This window comes from Lutra lutra, chromosome 9, assembly GCF_902655055.1.
Source record: "Lutra lutra chromosome 9, mLutLut1.2, whole genome shotgun sequence".
NCBI classification, from domain to species: domain Eukaryota; kingdom Metazoa; phylum Chordata; class Mammalia; order Carnivora; family Mustelidae; genus Lutra; species Lutra lutra.
The window spans coordinates 133,792,831-133,815,631 of record NC_062286.1 but is presented as its reverse complement, the minus strand read 5'-3'; the positions used below and the strand labels follow the sequence as shown (position 1 = coordinate 133,815,631).

Sequence of the window (22,801 nt, the reverse complement as noted above, 5' to 3'; positions counted from 1 at the left end):
TTCACAAATTGTATCAGTTCAAGGCAGGTGGTGGTGTGTGCTGGGCTGGGCAGGCAGAAAAGCAGGGCCAGACCATGGCAATGACCCAGCAGCTCTCTGGTTGGCCTCCTGGCCTTCTAACTAACTTGTTCTCCTCTCTGCTATCTGCACCTGTCAAGTCGGCTAGAGGCACCAGTTTGCCACTCTGGGCTCGGATAAATTCTCAGCTTCTCTTCTTCACTGGGTGCACACCTTCTTCTCTCCAGACAAGGACTCCAAGGAGCGCCCCAGGCCCTCAATAAGCCCCCTTCTCTGATGGGTGGGCTCCAGGGTGGGGCAAAGGTATGTGTGGGTGAGAGAATGAGGGAGAAGTTATATGGGGCATTCTCCACCTAACAGAACAGGACACTTTGCATTGAGAACTCATCCAAGCCCAGAGACTGGAAGTTTCCACTTGGTCTCCCCTTTCCTGACCAGGTAAATGCGTTGCTTTCTCTTCTCCTGGAGGCATTCTACTCAGTTCCACTGAACTGGAGCCCTGCATCAGCCTTGGCTCCTGGAACTTTTGATTTCCTTCTCAGCCCAGCTTTCCTCCATGAAGAGTCACCTCCAATTCAGCTCTGCTCTGCGGGGTCACCAGGGAGAAGACACTCGGCAAAGCTGATAGAGACACACAGGAGGAACATGCCTTGGGACCCTGGAATCAACCAGGGGGCCCCCAGGAGTAGTGTGGCCTTACACTTGTTACTTAATACTCCTGCGCTTCAGCCATAAACTGGAAACAACAGTGACGCCTACTCCCTTTCTGATGTGGACAATTAGATCTCCTCAGCCTTAGGTGAAGGGATGAACACCTCAAACTTCTGGGGCACCTGGGTGGCTTAGTCACTTAAGCGTCTGCCTTTGGCTTGGGTCATGATCCCAGGGTCCTCTTGGGTTGGTGGGGAGCCTCTTTCTCCCTCTCCCCCTGCCTGCCACTCCCTCTGCTTACGCTCTCTCTCTGCCAAATAAATAAAATCTTAAAAAAATAAACAAAAACCACAAAAAACCCTTAAACTTCCTTCCAATCAGACTGCCATCCTTTACTCCCTTCCACCCCTGACTCCTGGGGCTGCCATAGGTCCATTTTATAAAGATATTATGAAGACTTAATGAGCACATAAAATGTTTCCTGCAGAGTCTGGCCCTAAAAAGCACTCAACACATGGCCATGATTATTATGACCCAGTGTTCAATTTTCTGTATCTCTGTGCCTCAGTTTCCTTATCTGTAAAATGGAGATAATGGTTACCAGAAGAGCTCATAAAGGGAGGTGTAAACGAGCTGTTAACTCAGGGCCAGGCTCACAGAAAAAACTCAGTAGATGTTGGCTATTAAATAGTTACAAATTGAAATAAATAATTGAGAGGCAGTGGGGCATGGTGAAAGTATAGTCTCCTTCCAGCTTTTACCACTTATTAACTCTTAGTAGAAAAGTTCTCCCCCTCTCTGAGCCTCAGTTTCTCCTCCAACTGGGGAGAAGGATCGGGGCCTCCTGGGGGTGTGCTGGGAGGGTTCTTTCTCACTGTGCACATGCAGTTACCATAGGAGGCCTGGCAGCTCTGAAAGCAGGCCTTTCAAAGGAGAGCATCTGAGAAGGTGGGGTTCAGGAGGGTTCCCACCATTCCCTGCCGAGGAGGGCTCGCATTGCCCACAATGGGCACCCACAGTGCGGTTTCTGCGGAACACCTGCTTCCCTCCTGTGAGATTTGGCACATGCGGGGCAGAGAGTGCCTGGGTGGCCAGCCCCAGTGAAGACCTCAGGCACTTGTACCTGCTCCATGATTAGTCTTCAGAAGTAGAAGCCTCAGATAATGAGTTCCCATCACAGTCATGGGCTCAATGTCCTTACTCGTAAGAATCAGATCAGAGTTTTCCCTAAAAGTAACTGGTTGGGGTTTCTGTTGTTGTTGTTTGTTTTATTTTTGTTTTTTAAGGTTCAAAAGATACATACTTGCATGGACCAAGAATCAAGGGTAGCAAGGACAGAAATATAAACTCATGAGGTATTTGTGGCCTCTTTTATCTTAAACCCTAAAGAAATTCTATCAGCTTTGTCTTTGCTCTCTTCCTCCCAACTCTGGGAAGGAATCTTGTCTGATTGGCTACGGAGCCTTTTCTTAATTGAATGCAATAATCAATAAGGGAGGGGTGCCTGGGTGGCTTAGTCAGGTAAGCATCTGCCTTCAGCGCAGGTCATGGTCCCACGGTGCTGGGATTGAGTCCCACATCTGGCTCCTTGCTCAGCGGGGAGCCTGCATCTCCCTCTGCCTGCCGCTCCCCCTGCTCATGCACCTTCTCTGACAAATAAATAAAATCTTTAAAATAAAATAATAAGGGAGATAAGCTGAGGAAGGGCTAGTGGGGGCTTCAGTGGGAACTGTGAGAACTTCAGTTGGCGACTTCTAACAGACTTGGGAAATAAGGGAAGGATCAAAATCGAAAAGCCCGAGAAGGTTCCATTAGACAGAGTTTTTTTGGTTGGTTTCACTTTGTTTAAATGTGGGAGATAAAGAGGAGAAAATAGCTTCATGGCAGCTGTCGTATACTGTAGAAAGAAGGGTTGTAAAAAGAAGTTTTGATACATATCATCCACAGGTCCCTTCTTTGGTGTGCTATTTGAAAGGCTCCAATATATATTCAGATGATTCCTAGTGAATTTGGGGTTGCTACACTCTTTTTGTTTTTATAAGGGCTATTTGCCGTGCTGGACCTCAATGCAACTAGGTTTATGTGGGTTACATAAGCCATAGTTAGTCCATAGCCAACAGTCATATTCTCTTTATCTCTCTCTCTGTTACACACACACACAGTAGTCTATTTCAGAATCGACCAGATGATAATCACTACCACTAATCTTCCCTCCTCAGACAGATTTACTGCTCATCCTGCCCCATTTCAAAGTTTTTCTCCCCTGGGACTCTTAGAATTTATAGTTTCTCATGGAGGATCTTCAGGGTCCTGAGCAAAAAGGCAGGAGTGGATAGAGGCATCAAGTACCACTCACACCTACACTCGGTTACCTGGGCTGGTTCAGTGATGGACCCCAGTGCATACCATCACAACCCCTCGCCTGAGCCCAGAAAGGGTCCCACTGTCTAAATTCTTTTAGGTCCCAATCTCTGACAGTTTAGGCTCCTTTGGCTTCGCGTTCAAAACAGTAGTTATATGTGCAAGACACAGGAGCAAAATTCTTTCAGGCAAGAAGATTTCAATAAATTCCTAGTGGGGGTGCCTGGGTGGCTCAGTGGGCTAAAGCCTCTGCCTTCGGCTCAGGTCATGATCTCAGGGTCCTGGGATCAAGCCCCGCATCAGGTTCTCTGCTCAACGAGGAGCCTGCTTCCCCCTCTCTCTCTGCCTGCCTTTCTGCCGACTTATGATCTCTCTCTCTGTCAAATAAATAAATGAAATCTTTAAAAAAATAAAAAAATAAATTCCTAGTGGGCTACCATCTCACAGTAGATTCTGGAATTAAAGACAAATTAGTAACATATGCAGAACAGGGGCCCCTGAAGACTCCCGAGTTTAGAGAAGAAAAAGAGAACCAAACTCTTCAAAGGAGGCTTCCAGATTTACCAATATAAAAGGTACAAAAGTTACCGGAGCAGGCACCACGCAAAGCTACCCCATCTAGACATAGAAAAAGGGGCTGAGCTTCTTACTTCTCAGGAAATACACATGGAGACCATAAAGCAATAGTAAGACTCACCCACTAGAAAGGTTCACGCGAAAATACCAAGCGTTGGCAGAGAAGTCGAGCAACTGGAAAGCCCAGGTGTTGCCTTTTGCAGATGGGAAGGGAAATAAGTTTGGGACAATCACTTTGCAGAGCTATGGCACTGAACATATGTATAACTTTCAACCTCACAATTCCACTCCTTGGAACATACCTAACAGAAACGCAAACATCTGTTCGCCAAACACATGTAGAAGAATGTTCATCGCAGAGCTAGGCATAAAATAGTCTCAAACCCACCCAAAAGCTCATCCACAGAACAGATGAATGAAATGTGGTATATTCACACCCTGGAATGTTCTACAGCAGGGGGCGGAAAACTACAGCTTTGTGTTTGGAATCCAGGCTGCCATTTTTTTAAATAAAGTTTTATTAGAACACAGCCATGCCTTGTTTTAAATACAGTCTACGGCTGCTTTCAAACAATGACAGTAGTGTTGAGTCACTGTGCTAGAGCTCAAATGGCATGAGAAACCTCATGTATTTACTATCTCTAGCCCTTTCTAGAAAGTTTGCTGAGCCCTGCTTGACAGCATTGAGAGTAAACAACACATAAATACATACAGTAATAAGGATGTACCTCACAATGTCGAATTAAAGAGGCCAGTGACAACAGAAGACAGATGTGATCCTATTTTTATACATTTGAAAGTAGGAAAAACTAAGCCATGATGAGGATAGGAGAAGTCAAGAGAGAACTTACCTTTGGGACACATAGAGACAGGAAGGACTAGAAAACTTTAGGGGTAGTGACTGTGCTCTGTTTCTGGATCCATACGCAGGTGACATGGATGTGTCCCTCTGGGTGACATTCGTCCAGGCATGCAGGTGTATGTACACTTTTCTCTACACGATGTTTCAGTGGAACGTTTTTTACAAACATCGGAGTCCCATAAAGCTCCAAGCCCTTCACCTGCTCTCTCTTGGTGTTTGCCTTCACACAGCTGGATGGTTCCCCTGGCAAGCACTCCTTCTGTCCCCTGTGATAGAATAACACGCACTCTTCGAAACTCAGTTCAGTGGCCCCCTCCTGCAGGATGCTTTCCTCCTGTGTTCCAGCACTCACAGACAATCCAGGGAAGGAGGGAGAGAGAGAGCGAGCCCAGACGGTGACACTGGGTTTCTGGGTAATTTGGGAGGTGGCATCTGAAGGCAATCTTAAGTTATTTTCGGAGAATCAAAGAAGTGGGACTGGTTGAATCTCGAGTGTTGGTCACATGAGAAGTCAGGCTGGCAACCCTAGAAAAGTTCAGTAGTTTGCAGTTTAGATCAGTCCAAGCTCGACCCATCTAGAGTTGGGGGTAGAGGGGGTTAGTTTCATGGAAAGAACATGGGACGTGCTTGGAAAAAAGATCTGGTTAGCAGTCAAGAGACACTGAAGTTCAAGTTAAGTACAAGGCCAACCCTAATTGGCTTAAGAAAGGTGAATAATTTATTGTCTTGCATAACTGAGAAACCTAGGGTGTGAAGGGATGGTTTCAGGTAGGGTTGGATCCAGCATTATAAATGATGTCATCAAGAATCTGCCTCCTCTCTCCCTGTCTCTTTTGGCTCTCCCTTTCTCCCTGCTCCCACCTCCTGGGTTTCATACTCCGACAGGTTGTCTTCCTGTGTCTTCCTGAAACCCCAGCTGCTCCATGTATATGTCTTAAAGCAGAAAGAACCAGTTTTTCATTCTCAATAATTCAAGAGTGGTGGCAGGACCAAGTCTCTTTGTCTTGTTTAGGTGACACACTAACTAGCCCCTGGCTGAATCCTTGTAATCTGAGGATGAAAGGGGGAAGTCAGGAATTCCCCTTGCAGCTGGAGATGAGAAGAGAAGAGTCAGTGCCAACCAAACCCTGCCTGGCCTGAGGGTGGGGGAGGGATCGGAGCCCCCACAAAGGAAAACAGAGGCGCTGTTACCAGTGGGGTGGGATGGGAGGCTGAGCAATTCAGAACCACGGCCACACCCTGCAACTGCTTAATAATCATGACCTGAGTGAGGTTACTTGATCTGTACAAGGGTGTGGCTGTCCTCACTACGCAAGGACATTGCAAGGACCATAGGTACCACTCTGGGGCTGAGCACCTGACACTGGGTGCGTGCCTGATAAATGATGGACCCCTCTATACTGTCCTGTCCTCGCGTCATATCCCGTGGTCGGCGATGAGGGTCAGGAGCACAGGCCCCCAGGCCGCAGCCACCGTGGAGCTGCTGGCTGTGTGCGGGGCCCTGTCAATCACAGCCACTCGACCTGAGAGGAGAATCATGATGCTCTCCTTAATCAGACAATTGAAACAAACAAGAATCAAGGCTCAGATGAATTCAGCATTAAAGTGGAACACATTTGGTGATTTGCAAGTTAAATGTAACTTCAGACCACATCCTTGCTTCAGTTTAAAAGTCACACCCTCCCGGGGTTAGGTGGGAAGGGACAGTGTCAGGGGGTAGAAGACCTGGCTTCACGCTGTGGTTCTGCCACTGCCACTGACTATTGACTGTGGCCCTCAAGCGTGATGCTGAACAACTGCGGGCCTCCGCTTTCTCATCTGTAAAATGGAATCAGTGTCATGAAGACTGCAGGCGTGACTGAAGTAGTCAGTGTTCAGCAGCAGAACCATTCTGTCTATTTCAGAGAAATTAGTGGGGGGCATTAGGGGCCTACAAAAACCATTAGGAGGTCACGCAGAGCCGTCCTGGGCTGAGTCTCCGTGGAAAACACGGCAGGACAGGCCCACCAAGGGAGCTGGCCCAACTGCCTCCATCAGGAGAGCAAAGAACTAGAGGCTGCCCCCAGAGCTGCCAGCTTCATGAGCACACAGCAAAGGCTGTGATCCCGGACGCAAGAAGCCTTCACTGAAGGATCCCCAAGGCATCTGGCCCATCTCTCACGCCAGTCCTAACAGATAGTCAATCGTCTAACCTCTCCGTGAAGCCCTCCTGGTTCCCGATATCGGGCAGGGCGAGAAGGAGGCTGGGAGACCTGCTGGAATTAGGGATTGGCCCCAAGCCCCAAACCAGCCCCCTCTCTGCTGTTTCACGATGCTGGGCTGGGACTCCAAAAGCCACCTTTCCTCTCTGCCAGCTGCGAGGGGCTGAAGGATGGGGGGAGACATGCTCTCTCGGGCTCTCTCCGTCCATTGGTCCGTCCAGCGCCAGCTTCCTGATGCTGTCAGCCTCTAGCCAGCGTGTTCGACCACAGCAGGGGCTGTTTCTCCGGCGGGCCCAGAGCCAGCCTCCCCGGGGTTCTCTGTTGCTGGAGCCCCGCTTTGGACCTTTCTCCAAGCTTCCAGGTCTTGGCAGGTCCAGCCTTACCTGGATCCCCCAGCCCTGGCGTGGTGGAAGCTCCCAGAACACGCTCCCCCCGTGGTGCCTTCCTAGTCTTGGCTGCCCCTGCAGTTCCTTCGTTCCCAGGCCACAGGCCTTTACGTGCACTCTCGCTAGGAAAGCAGCTGCTGTGGTTTCTGTCCCCGACGGGGCACTGCGCAACATGCATGGCCTTCGGTGCCCACCTCGCCCGTCAGGGGCTGGGGGACCGCAGCAGGTGGCTTAAGCCTTCTCAGTCACCATGTCTTCATCTCCACAGAAGGGACAAAAATAGCCTGTCTCCACAGAGGTGAGGCGACCATTCATCATGTCCCCATGTGTAAAGGACTTAATACAGCACCTGACAAAGGCAGAGCGCCCCACAGATGTCTGCGGTGGGTCCTGCCAGCCAGGGCAACCCAGGGAGACACTTTTACCCCCAGGGTAAAGAGCTCTGGAAAGACACCTGGACCCCCCTCAGAAGACCCCCCCATGCAGATGCTGCCGGGCACATCCAGGACCACCATGACCGCCCTCCCGCCTCCCCAGTGGCAGAGCTGCCTCCTCCGAGAAGAGCAGAGATGACAGGTGCTCCATTTCGGGGCTCTGGCAGGTGACCTGCCCTGGCCAGTGCAAAGCGAGGGGGTCCTTTCCTCACCGAAGACAGAGTAAGCTACAGTAAGAGAATAGTTTCATTCCTGCTTTGGACCAGTGCTTCTGGCCTGGGGGTGATTGGGTCCCACAGGGGACATAGGGCCATGTCTGGTGACATTTTTGGTGGTTGCAAATTGGTGGTGGGGGCTGCTGGTGGCCCCCAGTGGGTAGAGCAGGGTGCTGTGAGACATCCTACCAGGACACCACACTGCCCCACCCCCCACCCCAGCAGAGAATTAGCTGCTCCCCATGTTTGGAGTGCCGAGTTGGGTACATTCGGAGCTGTGACAACTATTCTGGGACCATGGGGAGAGGTCTAGAGAGTCACAGAGTTGACAGGGGCCCCGACATGAATGAGCTGCTAGTATAATCCCAGGAGGACCCTTCTTCAGACTTCGGTTAAACAACACGAATGCCTCTTCTTGTAAGTTGTTCTGTATCAGAGGCTCTGTTATTTACAGTCCCAATACTGTGAGGTCCCCGTTTTAGCCCAAGCCCACAAATCCCCACGGACAGGCACTGCTTTGCATTCATTGACCGCTTGCCACGAACCGATGAGGGAGGTGGGGAAACGGAGCCTCAGCATCATGCTGGGTAACTTGCTGGGACAGAGAAAAGGGGGGCGGGGTGCTCCCATCTGGGTCGCACTCTGTGTCATTATGGAGCGACATGAAGTGCAGACGACGATCTAATGAACGCCCGTGGATTCTCCATCCAGATTTAGCAAGTGTTAACATCTGCTGAAGGGGCTTCACATGCCGAAAGCTCCGGCCAACTGCCTGCCTCCCAGTGTTTAGAAGTTGAACCCTCATGTCCTTGCTGGGAAGACAAGTGTCCGAATAAGATTACGGTTCCCAGCCTCTCCCGCACCTGAGTGTGGCCACGTAACTGAGTGCCGGCTGACAGTAAATGACAAGTGATGTTTGCAACATTTGGGTCATGTCCTTAAAGGAAGTACCTGCCCTTTCTCTTTTACCATTGACTCACACACAGAGAAAATGAAGACCGCTGGAGTGCGGATGTGATGGCAGGAGCTAGAGCCCATTTCATGGGCCATGAAAGACAGTATTGGGACTGTAGCTTCAAGAAGATTAATTAAAAAAAAAGAAAGATAATGGAAAAACAAGAAAGAAGGGGGCCTGGGTTTCAGATGACCATGAAGCTGCCCTATGAGCCCCATATGTTCAGACGGCCTATTGCATGATAGAGAAAGAGAATCTTCTATTATGTTGTAACCATTACAATTTTGGGACTCTGTTTTAGTAGCTCAGCCACTTTCTGAATGTATGCCTGTTTCTAGTGTTTTCATATGAAGATTTCATCTGTTCCCCAAAACCAGATGGGGTCTAGAACTAAGATAACTCATTCCTTTGTTCACCCATCCAGTAATTATTTTTGGGTGTCTACCATGTGCCAGATACCGCTTTGGATGTTAAGCACGGAGGGGTGCATCAATTTCTCCTACACTGGACCAGTCTCTAAGACCTTGACTTCATCCTCTCCCTGTTACCTCACCAGCCCGCTGCTTTCCATCTGTGGTGCTATCTGTTTAGGTCAGGCCACTGTCCATCACTGCTTGGTCTCTTACCCCAGCCTCTTGACCCATCTTCCTGCCTCCTGCTCCCATCATTCCTTGCTCCAGATATTCTCAGGGATCCCCACTGCCAAAGAGCAAGAAGTTCAGACTCCTGGAGGTTGACAAGGCCCCACCCACTCTGGAAGCATAATCTCTTGCCACTCTGAGCCACAGTGAGCTAGGTAAAATCTCTTCTGTGAGTTTCCTCCACGCAGGTGCTCACACTGGTTACTCCCTGAGGCTCAGAGTTACACAGACTAGCTTAGAATGAGGCTTGAACTTGACCGAAGGCGTCTGGAGCCCAAGATACCGAGCTGCTTTGAAGATGGCTCAGTCTTAGAGTCGCCCTGAAGCTCAGCAGGGATGGCAGGTTTGAGACAGAATTCCACAAAGCAGGGTCTGCGGACCTCCTGCGCCAAGGTGCCGGTGGGCAGCATATGAAAACCCTAACTTCTGTGGGGGCACCTGGGGGGTTCTGTTGGTTAAGTGACTCGCTCTTGATTTTAGCTCAGGTCATGATCTCGGGTCATGAGACTGAGTCTTGCCACGCTGAGCGTGATGCCTACTTAAGATGCTTTCTCTCCATCTCTCTCTGCCCCTCTCTCCTCTCTAAAAAATAAAATGGAGTCTCAAAAAAGCACCAAACCCCCCCGCCCAAAAACCAAATTTCTCACTCACTTCAGAGCTACAGAACAGAAGGCTGTGGGGTGAGGTCCGGCTACTGGCAACTTCCATAAACTTTCCATGTGTCCCGAAGGCTTGAGAACCTCTTGGGGTCCTGAAAATCTGCCCTGGAAATTGCACTGCTGGTTCCTTCTTTTCCACTTCCCACGTCTCTCCTGATGCTCCCACCATAGCCTGCGAGGAAGGGGTGAGGCTGCTGGTGCTGGTAAGAGGTCTGCACATTCCTCACTTTACTTTTTCAAGAAGATTAATTTTTAAAAAAAAGAAGAAAAAAAGAGGCACTTAAAAGCCTCAGATGCTTTTTTCACCTTGAAAGTGTGATATGTTCAGCAGTTCCCGTACAAGGGAGTAAAACTCTCACTCCTTTGTGACAGAGACAACTGGAAAGGGTTCCAGGGCCCACGTGTCTTGGAAGTTCAAGGAGGGAGGCCCCAAGCTGAGGCAGGGACCAGCCCAGCTCCCAAGACCTGGGTAGAATCCAGACTCGTCCACTTCCTCTAGGTGGGGCCTTGGTCAAGTCTCTCCAAGTTACCCAGAAGACCCGGATAAGAACAGCCTCTTGGGGAAAAGACGACGTGACTATGGAAGTGGGCACCTTCCAAAACAGGTGATAACATGGGGCGTGTCTTTCCAATGACAAGTGCGACCAAAGATGGGTGCCACCCTGGCGTGAAGGTGAAGGCATCCCAAACAGCTGGGTTTAAATCTGAAATGCCCCCAGGGCGCCTGGGTGGCTCAGTGGGTTAAGCCTCTGCCTTCGGCTCAGGTCATGATCTCAGGATCCTGGGATTAAGTCCCACATCAGGCTCTCTGCTTGGCAGGGGGCCTGCTTCCTCCTCTCTCTCTCTACCTGCCTCTCTGCCTACTTGTGATCTCTCTCTGTCAATAAATAAATAAAATCTTTTTAAAAATAAATAAAAAATAAAAAGTCATCCATGACCTTATAAATTTCATTCAATTCTAGGATAAGTTTTCTTCCATTCTAAAATAAATAAATAAATAAATCTGAAATGCCCATGGCGGAAAACCCTGGAAATGACTTCTTGGACTTGATTAAAATGTACTCCATTGGGCAGAATGAGAGGTCGAGTACAGCTGTATGAGAAAAGCCTTTCTTTCTTTTTTTTTTTTTTTGGCAGGCCAGAATGTGTGGTTTGAAAAATCAGACCCCCTTCGGGGGGCATCCAAATTAATGCCAGGAGCAAAGACTTTCTTCTGCTGGGACTGGTCTATCCTGGGACTCAGTCTCAACTTCTTTGCCTCTCTGTTTTCTCCCCAGCGAAAGCTGGGCTCACTGCTGTGCTGTGTTTCAAGATCTATTGTGGGGCTCAAACAAGAGACTGTGTGTGCAAACACTCCGAACACAGAAGGCTTCGGAGACGAGCAGCACGGTGAAGACGGTGACGTGTGTTTAAAAAGCCGGGTGGGTGCGGGGTCTGCCCACAACACCCTTAACATCTAAGCACTCTGCAGAACAGCTGGAACAGGTCAACTCAGCCCTAAAAGAGTAAAAATGCAGCCGCAGGAGGAAAGAGAAAGCGGGCTCTCGCTTGATTGACAAGTCTTGAAACGACGTCAGTAAACCTTTGCCGTCACATTTTGACACTGGGCTTTGGCAGCTAGGGCAGGATATGAAACTCGCCTAGAAAGTGCGAAAATGTGGGCTCATCCCCAGGGCTCACGTGCTGCTGGGAGTGGCTGATGAGGGCGAGCATATCACCAACAGGGGAAGAAGTGCCCCGGAGTGACTGCTCCCGGAGACCAGCACAGTGACCTCTCCCTGTCACACCTGGTGTCCTTCTGTCTTCCAGAGGGGGGACCACATGGGCAAGAGGCTGGAGGTCTCAGAGCTCACCCAGAGTCGCGGGGTTGGGAAGTAGCTCAGCCAGGTCTCCCACGCAGCCCTCCCGGCTCCAGGGCCCACCCGCTTAGCTCACGGGGTAGTAGGGGCGCGGGGATGTCATCGGGTAGAGGGGCGCTCTAGTGAAAGTCCTAACATGGGCTGCAGGTGGGAGCCTACCTTCCCCCTTCCCATAGTCCTCCTGGAACCAGTATCTCTGCTTTTCACAAAGCACCTGCCCCGGGCTTCTGGGTTTCTCTGTGACAAGGCAGACCCTCCCCGGACAGACTGCCCTGATCCAGGAAAAGACGCAAGGCCTGCGGTGGGTAGATGCCCAGAGTCTCCAGGGCCATGGCCTCGAAATGCTGCCCCCCCCCCCGGGAAGGCGAGCACTGCGGGGTCGGCTGGTCGGTCCAGTCCCTACCGTTTTCAGCAAAGGCCCCCAGACCGACATCGGGCACAACACTTCTTACTCGCCCAGGGAAACACAAACCCAAAAGAAGCCAAACATGTCCACTTTATAATTTATAACCATTAGAAGCTTTTTAAAAAATGTTTAATAAGAAAAAAAAATTGGCTTGACATAGCTCAGGGGCTACCCAGCCTCCCTCTCTCGAACAAGGCTGTGACCCACCTCTCTGACATGAGGGACTCATCTGACCAAGCCTCTCCTCGCTTGCCTCTCCTGTGACATGCGGACACTCTGGCCAAGTTCCGGGTTAGGGAAAATGAGAGGCAGTGAACATAGTGTTCAGTAGAGAGTAAGGCATTTGTCTCAGTCAGCTCGGGCTGCTCTAACAGACAGCCGCAGACCGGTGTCTTAAACAACACTCATTTCTCATAGTTCTGGGGGCTGGGAGTCTGAGATCAATGTTCCCACGAATTCAGCTTCTAGGGAGATCTCTCCTCCTGGCTTACAGATGGCTGCGCTCTTGCTAGGACCACATGTGGCCTCTGAGAAAGACACAGAGACACAGAGATAGAGACAGAGACAGAGGTAGAGCTAGAGAGAGCTAGAGACAGACAGGATATAAAGACAGGGACTGTGTTCAGCAATCTCATGGAACTGAGAACCCAGGTTGGAGGTCTGAGCTGTCAAGGCATCTAGGAGCCAGGGGAACAAGAGCCCTGATGGTCTGGCAGGTGAATTCTATGGAACATTTAAGGAAGAGTTCATTCCTGACTCATACAAGTTCTTCAAAGACTTAGACACGTGGAGAGTTCCAAGCTTACTGAATGTGGCTGAGAGGTGCCAGGTATCAGGTGGGGATAGTGGGGGGATAGGTGAAAGATGAGGTTGAAAGGCAGAGGTTGAACTGCAGAGACGAGGGCAGACAGGCAGCAAAGGGCTGGCCTCCAGGGGCCGCCAGGATCAAGGTAAAGACTTCATAGGCTCAACGTTGTGGGTGACAGGAGGTGATTTGGGGTCCTGGCTAAGGGAATGACAGAGCCCACCTCAGGCGCTCCTCCCACCCCATCGAGAAGGCTCTGCCCATCTAAGGAAGCCACATCAGTGCCAAGTAACCAGAACACACTGTGCCTAAGAGAGAACTACACAGCTGCTCTCATCCAAGATCTATACTAGGAGATACTCAACTCCGTTTGGAGTGTTGAAGCTGTAAGTTTGTTTATTCGTTCAGCAAATACTTACTGAGCACTTACTATGTGCCAGACACTCATCTAAGCACCAGTTCACGGTGACAAATAAGACGGGCCAGATCCTTGTCTCTACAGCGTGCAGCGCAGATGTGACGGCTGATAAATGAGCAGATAAAAAAAATAAACAAAAATCCTTCCCATCAGCAGTGACTGCTCTAAAGGGACTAAAACAATGATGGGTGACCTGAGTGGTCACTTGTATCTGATGATCGGGGCCAACGTCTCTGAAGAAAGGTTGTTTGAATTAAGACTTGAAAGAACAGAATGAGCCTGGCATGCAGAGAGAAGATGGAACAGTGTTCTAGGCAGAGGGAACAGCAAGGGCGAAGGCCCTGAGGTAGGAACCATCTTGGCATGTTCAACATAATGGAAGGAAGGTAGCGTGGCTGGAGAGAATGAACCAGAGGAAGTCCGTAGGAGGCTGTGGGGGCGAATAAAGGTTGGCCATGCAGGGCACAGAGAGCAGTCTGGGTTTTATTCTAAGAGCTCTGAGAAGATTCTGGAGGGTTTCAAGCTGGAGAATTCCATGAGCAGACTTACACTTTAGAAGGCTAATTTGAGGCATGCGCAGGAGAGTAAGAAGGGAAGCAGAGAATATCTGGAAGATTCTGTAGCTGTCTACATAGAGATGCTTCCATCGCTGCAGCCGGAAGACAGCAGAAAGCACACATGCCACATCGGACAGTGTCTGCACCGAGAATCCAAGTTCGCGGGGCAGATTAGGAGCAGGACAAGGGCAATGGTTGGCCCCAAGAGTATAGTGGTGACATTTCAGGCAGCAGTGGGACACCGACTTGGGAGCTTGAAGTGTTCTGGAACATTCCTTTACTCCCCTAGTCTAACTGACCACACGCTCCTTTGAAGGATTTGGCCCAATCTTTAGACATCTATCAATTTAGATAATATAATACTCCCTTGAATTACAGAACAGTAGAAAAGAACCCACTTCCCACACTGCCAAATTTCAAGCAGGCATCTCATTCTTTCTTATTATGCAAGAAAAACTGGGCAGGAAGATCACTCAGGGTCCCATCAAACTCTTTAAGAAGATCCCAACATTGCAATGATGAGCTCCTCCCACCTCTGGGGAAGGCGATGGGAAGGGGATGAAGAAGTTATTGAACTTACATGCTAGAGAGGCTGTATTCTCTCCTGCCAGAACCGTTTTGGGGCCCTCCCACCTCCCCGGTCCCCTGTTCCCATCTCTCAGCCAGAAGGACCCCGCAGAACCTGGGTCAGGTCACATTACTCCTCAGCTCAGAGCCCTCCACTGGCTTCCCAGCATACTTGGAGTAAAACCCAGCTCCTCGCCAGGGCCTTCCAAGAGCTCCCACAGAGCCCAGGAGAGATGAAATAGCACCGTCAGGGACCATCGCAGCTCCGGGCACTCTCTGGGCTGTCAGACACATGAACAGCTCTGTGGGCAAACAACCACAAACAAGGTCAAAGCCACGCTGGCTGGCAGCCCCAGTGGAAATGCCATCCTACCCAGGAGCTACATTATTCTAATAAATAACGTGCTGGTTTGGGTCTGCCCGTACTAGACAGGGAATATGATTCTAGAAGCGTGGTTTAGAGCAGAATCATGATTCAAGCATTACATATAGTTCAGCAGTGCTCAATGAGGGGAATAAGAAAAATCAAGCAGAATGAAGTCTGGTGGGCCCTCTGAGGCACATATATAAATACCCCTCTCGTTGTTTCTTACTCCAGGATTTCTACTGAGGAGGCAAGAAAACCACCCCAAGTCAAACTTCCTACCAGCCCGACTAAACCGGCGCTGGACCCGCTGCCTCCACCACCCCTCCTGGCCAGGGGGGCTCTTGCAACCCGAGCGTCTGGCTCTGGCTTTCATGCAGGTAACACACACGTCCCAGACAAGCAACAAAGCTTTGAGGCAAACAACCGTGACTACTTGGGGCAAAACAAGGATGTGCAACTCGGGCACTGGTTAGATCGGAGACAGCCAACAGGGTCAGCTCGCATGACACATGCATTCTTCTGGAAGCATCTATTGCAAAACGACAGGCTCTCCTCCCAACACTAAGGAAAGGCAATTCTGATTAACAAGTTGGCCTCGGGTATGGCAAGGGGAGCCGATCACGCCCAGCACATTATGTGTCCTTCCAGTCCCTCAGCAAATACTGAACGCCTACCACGTGCTGGGCACGAGGAAAACTGGGTCACACAAAGGAAATAAGGGTCTGGTCTGCAGGAACTAACAATCTAAAGCTGTGTTGCCCAGTATGGAGCCACAGGTCACATATAGCTCTGAAACCCTTAAAATGTGGCCAATTAAGATGTGCTATTAAGTGTAAAATATACACCACGTGTTAAAGACTTAGTACAAGAAAAACCCCCATAAAATGTATCATTAGTAACACTTCTATTGCTTGTATATTGAAATGATAATATTTTTAACATATTGGCGTAATCAAATACATTAGTGAGATTAATTCCACCCATCTCCTATTTTTCAGTGTGGCTATTAGAAAATTTAAAATTATGTGTATGGCTACATTTGCACCTGTATTATATTTCCACTGGACAGTAACGAACCATTGGACAGTAGCTGATGAACCATAAATAGGTAAGCAGATATCGTTTCAGGTGATCTTGGAAATGAACGCTCTGAAGAAGGCAGAGTAGGATATGGGATAAAGGGTGGTGAGGCAGAATGAGGGCGTTGAAATGGAATGGTCAGGGTTATGGGCTGAACTGTGTCTCCGTCCCCCAAATTCATACGCTGCAGTCCTAACCTGTACTATTTTAGAATATGACCGTATTTTTAGTCAGGAATATATGTGAGGTCTTTATTTATTTTTTTTTTTAAGATTTTATTCATTTATTTGACAGAGTGAGACACAGTGAGAGAGGGAACACAGGCAGGGGGAGAGGGAGAGGTAGAAGCACGCTTCCCACGGAGCAGAGAGCCCGTTGCGGGGCGAGATCCACGACCTGAACCTGAGCCGAAGGCAGGCGTTTAACCAATGAGCCACCCAGCTGCCCCTATTTGAGATCTTTAAAGAGATACTGAGGGGCGCCTGGGTGGCTCAGTGGGTTAAGCCGCTGCCTTCGGCTCAGGTCATGATCTCAGGGTCCTGGGATCGAGTCCCGCATCGGGCTCTCTGCTCAGCAGGGAACCTGCTTCCCTCTCTCTCTCTCTGCCTGCCTCTCTGTCTACTTGTGATCTCTCTCTGTCAAATAAATAAATAAAATCTTTAAAATAAAATAAAATAAAGAGATACTGAAATTCCAGTGAGTCACTCGAGTGGGCCCTAATTCAAAATGATGGTGTCCTTCTAAGAAGAGGAGATGAAGACACACACACACACACACACACATCAGAGACACATCCTGTGGGGCTCCTGATCTCAGACTTCTAGTCTCCAGAACCACAAGCAAGAAATTTCTGGGGTTCAGGCCCCCCATTCTGTGGCATCTTGTCCCGGGAACCTGAGCAGACAAATTTCTGAGCAGAGAAAGTCAGGAAGAGCCTTTCCGAAGACGTGGCATTGGAGTTGACTGACAAGAGTGACCCAACCTCAGGACACCTCTGGGAGGATTATTCCAGGTGCAGGAAACAGCAGGTGCAGACGCCTGAGGGGAACAGGCAGACAGAGGCCTCTGCAGCTGGCTCTTGGCGAAGGCGGGACCACGTGGGAGGTGGGGTGCCGGTAGCTGGGGTCTGGGCAACCAGCTGTCCTCTCCAAGTGTGATATAGTGAACCTCCCTTTGTTTCAGGCCTCCTCCAAGCAATATTCTCCGGGATGTCTTGTGAAGGTCTGGAATCCACTGCGGGCACTCTCCACTCAGAGTCCGTCAACGCTGCTGCAAGCCAAGCGCTTCCGGGCAGTGCCGCTTCCCCAGATCAGCTGGTGAGTCACTGAGGCAGAGGGCCCCGGGGCCTCCTGGAACTAGGGTCTGTCAGTGAGGACACTCATGGGTATTTTTAGCATCATCTGTCCTAGGGACCAGAAAATGATTTCGGAGGCTGGAAAGGACAGTCTGAGAGCTGCTGGAATGGGGCTAGTCTAGTCTGAGCTGTGAAGACCACCAGGGGCAGGGGCTTTATTTATTTTAAAAATTAACATTTCGGGAGCTGCTGCATTAGTCCATTCTCCTTTAAAGTCATAGAACAATCGCGGTTTCTGCCCTCCTCCCTAGATGAGCGCTGTTATGGTTTTATACGTACCAGCTTATTTTTGAAAGAAGATGTACAGGTCTGATGACCAAAGACTAATGGCCCTGGTGGGGTGGGGGTGGGGGTCGTGGTGGAAGTGACTGGAGAGCAAGGGCCTTCTACTGAAAATACTGTTTTCATACAGTCTTTCGGAATCTGCATAAGCATTAAGAAGATTAACATAAAATAACTTATTGTTGAAAAAAATATGATATCAACAATAATGGGGAAAATCCCTAAAATGGAATAAAAAGAAAAAACAAAGGAAACAAGCTGCGTTTCAAGGAATTATCCAGCCAAGCTGAGGTTACCAACCCACATACCTTCTGAACCTAGCACCTGGACTAGGGACCCTCAGTTCAATGACCCGAAAGGACCGCAAATGAATCCTGAATTCTGTTTTGTAGAGAGGCTGTTGTAGTGGTTTGGAGATGACAATTCGGAAATGATTTTGTGTGTGTTGCAGGGTTAAACAAATGAGTAAATATTTTGGCTGTGCTGAAAGCCTGGGTTCCCACTGAGGGAGAAGCGGGAGACACCAACACGGGATGCAGAATGGCAACGGGGAGCCCTGTGGCATCAGGCCGGCATGAAGACATCGGTACAGAGTCCCATTAGATTAGACATGGGGACACACACACACACACACACACACGCATGCGCGCAGGCACATGTGGATGCTCTGTCCACTGGGAGGCCAAGAAGTGGGGACAGCGTGGCAGCACAGCATGCATCTTACTCTCCGTCTTGGGGTCTAAACACCATTCCCCACAAAAAGCAACCAGAGCTCCTTGAGAAATGGCCGAATCTAGGGTCAGGACAGGAAAAGGACAAGGTGAGCCTGACACAGTTAGCTGGGCAAAAACTGAGAAAGTGTTCCAAATGGCGGGATCTGATGAAAAGAACCCTGAGGGAAGACAGAGGTAATTCATTGCAGCTCCGGTTCCCAGATCAGACTGTCAGGTGGGTTTTGCTACTGAGACCCCCCCACCCCACTGGATCTGCACAACTTGATTTTTTTCCCCCAAACCTCATTTTCTAGTCTTTCCTTCCATCTTCTGAGCATCTCCATAATGTCTATCCTTATTCACAGTCTCCTTCTGTTGCCGATAGCAAAGGACCCTGTTGATTGTCGAGTCTCCTTTCCCCTGTTCAGAAACTTTACAGTCTTCGTGAAAACATACAGAAGTTCTGGTGACGATGTCGTTGGCATTCTTTGGTCAACGTGCCCTCCTCCATGGCCCATCCTGGGAGAATTAGGTAGATCCCATTCCTAAAGAGCCTCGAGGCTCATTAGGAACCACAGCTACCAGAAGCCCACAGCAACAGCCCCACCCTCCAGAACTGCTCAGGTGCCCTCAGGGGAGAAAATGTTCCATTGGTGTTTCAATGGGGTGCTGGTTCCTATTAGTAAGAACATGGTTTAATGTGCCCAGGGGACTCCAAGCAACACATGTGCCTCTCTCCAGCTGGTTTCATTATACGCAGGAGGTGGGTAACATTTTAGACTCAGTTCACTCTCCCCAAATTGCCTGTAAAACAACAGGAGAAGATGGAAGTAATTTCCAGACGCTGCTGAGTGCAAACATCCCACTGGGGGCAAGGTCCAGAGATGGAGGGTAGGGGCGCCTCCTCCTAGCTTCCTCACTAACTGGCTGGGTGAGATGGGGCCAGCCACCTGACCTCCCTGCCCCTCTGTTCCCCATCCGGGAGACAGGTGCGGCCAAACCTGCCAATCGGCTGCGGAAAGTCAGAGCAAGGATGGAACTCGGAATCACATCCGAAAAGCACCAGGCCCTGTGACGCATCGGGGAAGAGGAACCCGTGTGTCTATTTCCTGCTCGCTCTCCCCACTTTTCCCCCGGAAAGTAGAAAATGCCTATGTCCGGGGAAGGCAACTGATTTGCTTAACTTATCTCACATAAGATACAGAGGCATAAAACACAGCTACAAATTGTCCGAGAGGACGTGCAGCAGTTGGGGTCTGCGTATAGTGTGCTTTCTGTTCGCGCATGCCCAATGCCCTCGAAGTGCCTGGCACGGCGCCCCATGCCTTCTACGCATTAGCTGGCTGAACCACGGCCACAGGTCTGTGAACTGGATTCTGAATCCCATGGGACTGCCGAAGATTTAGAAGGGTGAAGTAGCTTGCCCCAGCGCATGCAGCCAGGGATCAGCAGAACCTGGACTGGACTCCAAGCCTGACTGTGTCCAGAGGGCTGGCCCTTTCCCGCCTTGAGTGGGCTGAATGGTGGCTCCCAAAAGGCATGCCCACATCCTAATCTTTAAAAGCTGTGAATGTTGCTTTATATGATACAAGAGTGAGAACTGCCTTTTGTGGCATAAAGTGTGATTGAATTAAGGATCTCCAGCCAAGGCACCTCTCCTGGATTACCTGCGTGGATCCCAAATGTATTCCCACGTATGGTTTTAGAGAGAGGCATGGATGCCGCAGGGAATGGGGAAAGGGAGGGAGGGGATCAAACGGGCCCTCCCTCCCCAGCTCACATGGCTAGGTGAGGATGACCTCACCTTGGTGCGGGGAGGGGCCCGATCCAAGGGGGATGAACTCCACCAGGATCTGAGCAAACAGGCTGTGGCTGCCTCACGGAGGTCTGTAGTGCAGACCGCCTGGCTCACATCTGGAAGGAAGCAGGTTCTGGGAAGTTCCTCTGAAGCCCCAGATCCGCTGGGAAAGCTGGCTGCCACGACCAGTCCTGTGGGGTGTGGCGGGCAGAATGATAACCCCACACACAAGGGGTCCACGTCCGAATCCCCCAAACCTGCCAATCTGTTACCTCACTGGGCAAAAGGGCCTCTGTAAATGGGCTTAAGTCTCGAGATCAGGAGATGGCCCTGGATTACCTAGGTTGTCAGAGGGAGGGGACAGGCGGGTCAGAGTCAGAGAAGCAGATGTGATGGTGGAAGCCGAGGTCGGAGTGATGTGGGGCCACAGAGCCAGGTTGCCGGGGGCCTCCAGAAGCTGGAAAAGGCAGGGAAATGGATTCTTCCTTGGAGCCTCCGGAAGGAACATACCATGGATGGTCCATTTCAGGTTCTGAACTTCTGGACTGGAAGACGACGGATTTGTGTTAAGTCACCAAGTTTGTGCGAATTCGTCAGAGTGGCAATAGGAGGCCAGCCCGCGGCTCCTGGCGGCTCACTGGAACGGAAAGAGATTCTGAGAAATTCCCCTGTGGCCTCAGAGCCTCTGGGAAAGCTGGCTGCCATGCCAATTATGTGGGGTGACGTGGCAGACTGGGGGCCGCCATGTGTGTGTGTGTGTGTGTGTGTGTGACAGAGAGTGACACTCAGATCCTGAGCCAGAGAATGGGGGCAGCACCAAGGAGCCGTGTGCGGTCCCCCACCCCCCCGCCGCCTAGGCTCCCTGCCCCTGCCCCTGCCCTTGCTCTGCCAGAGAATAGTGGGCCCACAGGCAGGATCTGGCTCCCAGCCACGTTCTGCTGGGCTACACGCTGTTTCTTCCCAATTATAACTTCTTAATAACAGGAACCCTAACAACAACTAAAATCTACTGAGTTCTAACTGTGGACTAGGCAGTGTTCTAAGCTTTCTAGCTGTTTTCCCATTTAATTCTTAAAAAAAAAAAAAAATTTTTTTTTGTTAAAGAGAGAGCACGCGAGTGGGAGACGGGGCCGAAGGAGAGGGAGAGAGACAATCCTCAGGCGGCCTCCATGCGCAGCACAGCACCCAACGCAGGGCTCGATCCCAGGACCCTGAGATCATGACCTGAGAGGAAACCGAGTCAGAGGCCTAACCGACTGAGCCCCCAGGCGCCCCTCCCATTTAATTCTTAAAGCCACTGTCTCAGTGATTGGCTGTGACTATCTAATAGAACATCAGTACTTCTTCACAAAGAAAACTTCTCCCACAGCTCCCTTCTCGGCCACCCCCGCCCAGACAGGGCCAGGGTCCCACGCGTTTGCTGAATGAACGAGTGAGTGGGGTGGCCTGGAGAGAGGTGGGTTGATCTCACAAGTCAATGATCCTTCCCAGCCCTGTGAAGCTGAGGTCCAATCTGGAGGACAGAATATACTCAGGGGTGAGGGTTGCCTCAGGGTTAGGAGCAAGTAGGTAGTCAGGAGACAGCACGGGAGAAGGCACTTGGGGGAAGAAAATCAGGAGCACTGGCAAGTGCAGGAGAGGTGGTGTGGTTGGAGCATTTAGGTGACAGGTGAGTGGGGCATGAGGCCCAGAGGGACTCAGGCCTGGAACATTGCAGCTATTTCCTGGGGCTGCTGTCATATGTCACCACAGCCTGCGTGACTGAAAACAGTAGTTCTGGAGGCCAGAATTCCTCAATCAGTGTGCTTCCAGGACCACGCTCCCTCTGAAGGATTTCAGAGAAGACCGTTCCCTGCCTCTTCCAGTTTCTGGGGGGGTCCTCGCAATCCTTGGCTTGTGGCCACATCACCCCCGGCTCTGTCCTCACGTGGCCATCTCTCCTGGGTGAGCTATTCTTTCCTTGGATTTAGGGTCTAACCCAGGAAGACAGATCAGAAAAACACTGTCTCAGGCCTTGACTCCATGACGTCTGCAAAGACACTGTCCATTTAGGTCACATTCACAGGAGCAGGGGGCTTAGGAGTTGGGGGATACTATTCAATCCCCCACAATGTTTCCAAGACATACCTTTCTAGAAGCTACGGGCCCTGGGAAGTCCCCCACTGTCACCGAGATTGAACAAACAAGAAGCAACAGTGTATGGATGGTGACAGGCACTAGAAATGTCACTTGAAATGTGAAACAGGCTCCTTCCTGTGTCTGGGTGGTATATTTAGGCCAGTGGAAATATAATTCAGCGAAGGCCCCCCGAACCCATATGTTCCCCTCCCCCGGTTTCTGTAGTTGTGTTTCAGTTGGTGAACACTACAGCCAAAACGAGGATCCCAAAATAAGAACCTTATAAGGATCTAGAATATTCGAGTAAAGTCATCTTTGAGTTGGAAAGCATCCCCTTTCAGTGTTTGGTCTCTGTGTCTTGTTACCTGTTCCTTGCCTCCTAGGAGTTTCCTGTGCAGCCACCCCCCACCCCCACCGACCCCAGGGCCCCCCCAGCCAGGCCAGCCCCGACATGGGAGCCTCCTCAGCGAGCGGGAGGGAAGCATGAATTAGCTGAGAAAAGCACCCAGCCTGTTCTG

General features: G+C 50.4%; 1 long non-coding RNA gene across 4 annotated transcripts in view; it reads right to left on the bottom strand.

Annotated features, from left to right (window-relative positions):
* Positions 1 to 16,699: 16,699 nt before the first annotated feature.
* LOC125108647 (uncharacterized) overlaps positions 16,700 to 22,801 on the bottom strand; it is a 67,976-nt gene continuing 61,874 nt past the window's right edge. For 2 of the 4 annotated variants that reach the window (XR_007129980.1, XR_007129979.1), the window contains exons 3-7: positions 20,438 to 20,710; positions 20,280 to 20,356; positions 17,963 to 19,171; positions 17,652 to 17,795; positions 16,700 to 17,423 (exon numbers count right to left, since the gene is read on the bottom strand). This is a non-coding gene — a long non-coding RNA (uncharacterized LOC125108647). Of the gene's footprint in view, positions 17,424 to 17,651; positions 17,796 to 17,962; positions 19,172 to 20,279; positions 20,711 to 22,801 lie in introns of all 4 variants that reach the window. The other 2 variants (XR_007129982.1, XR_007129981.1) reach the window with 2 other exon arrangements.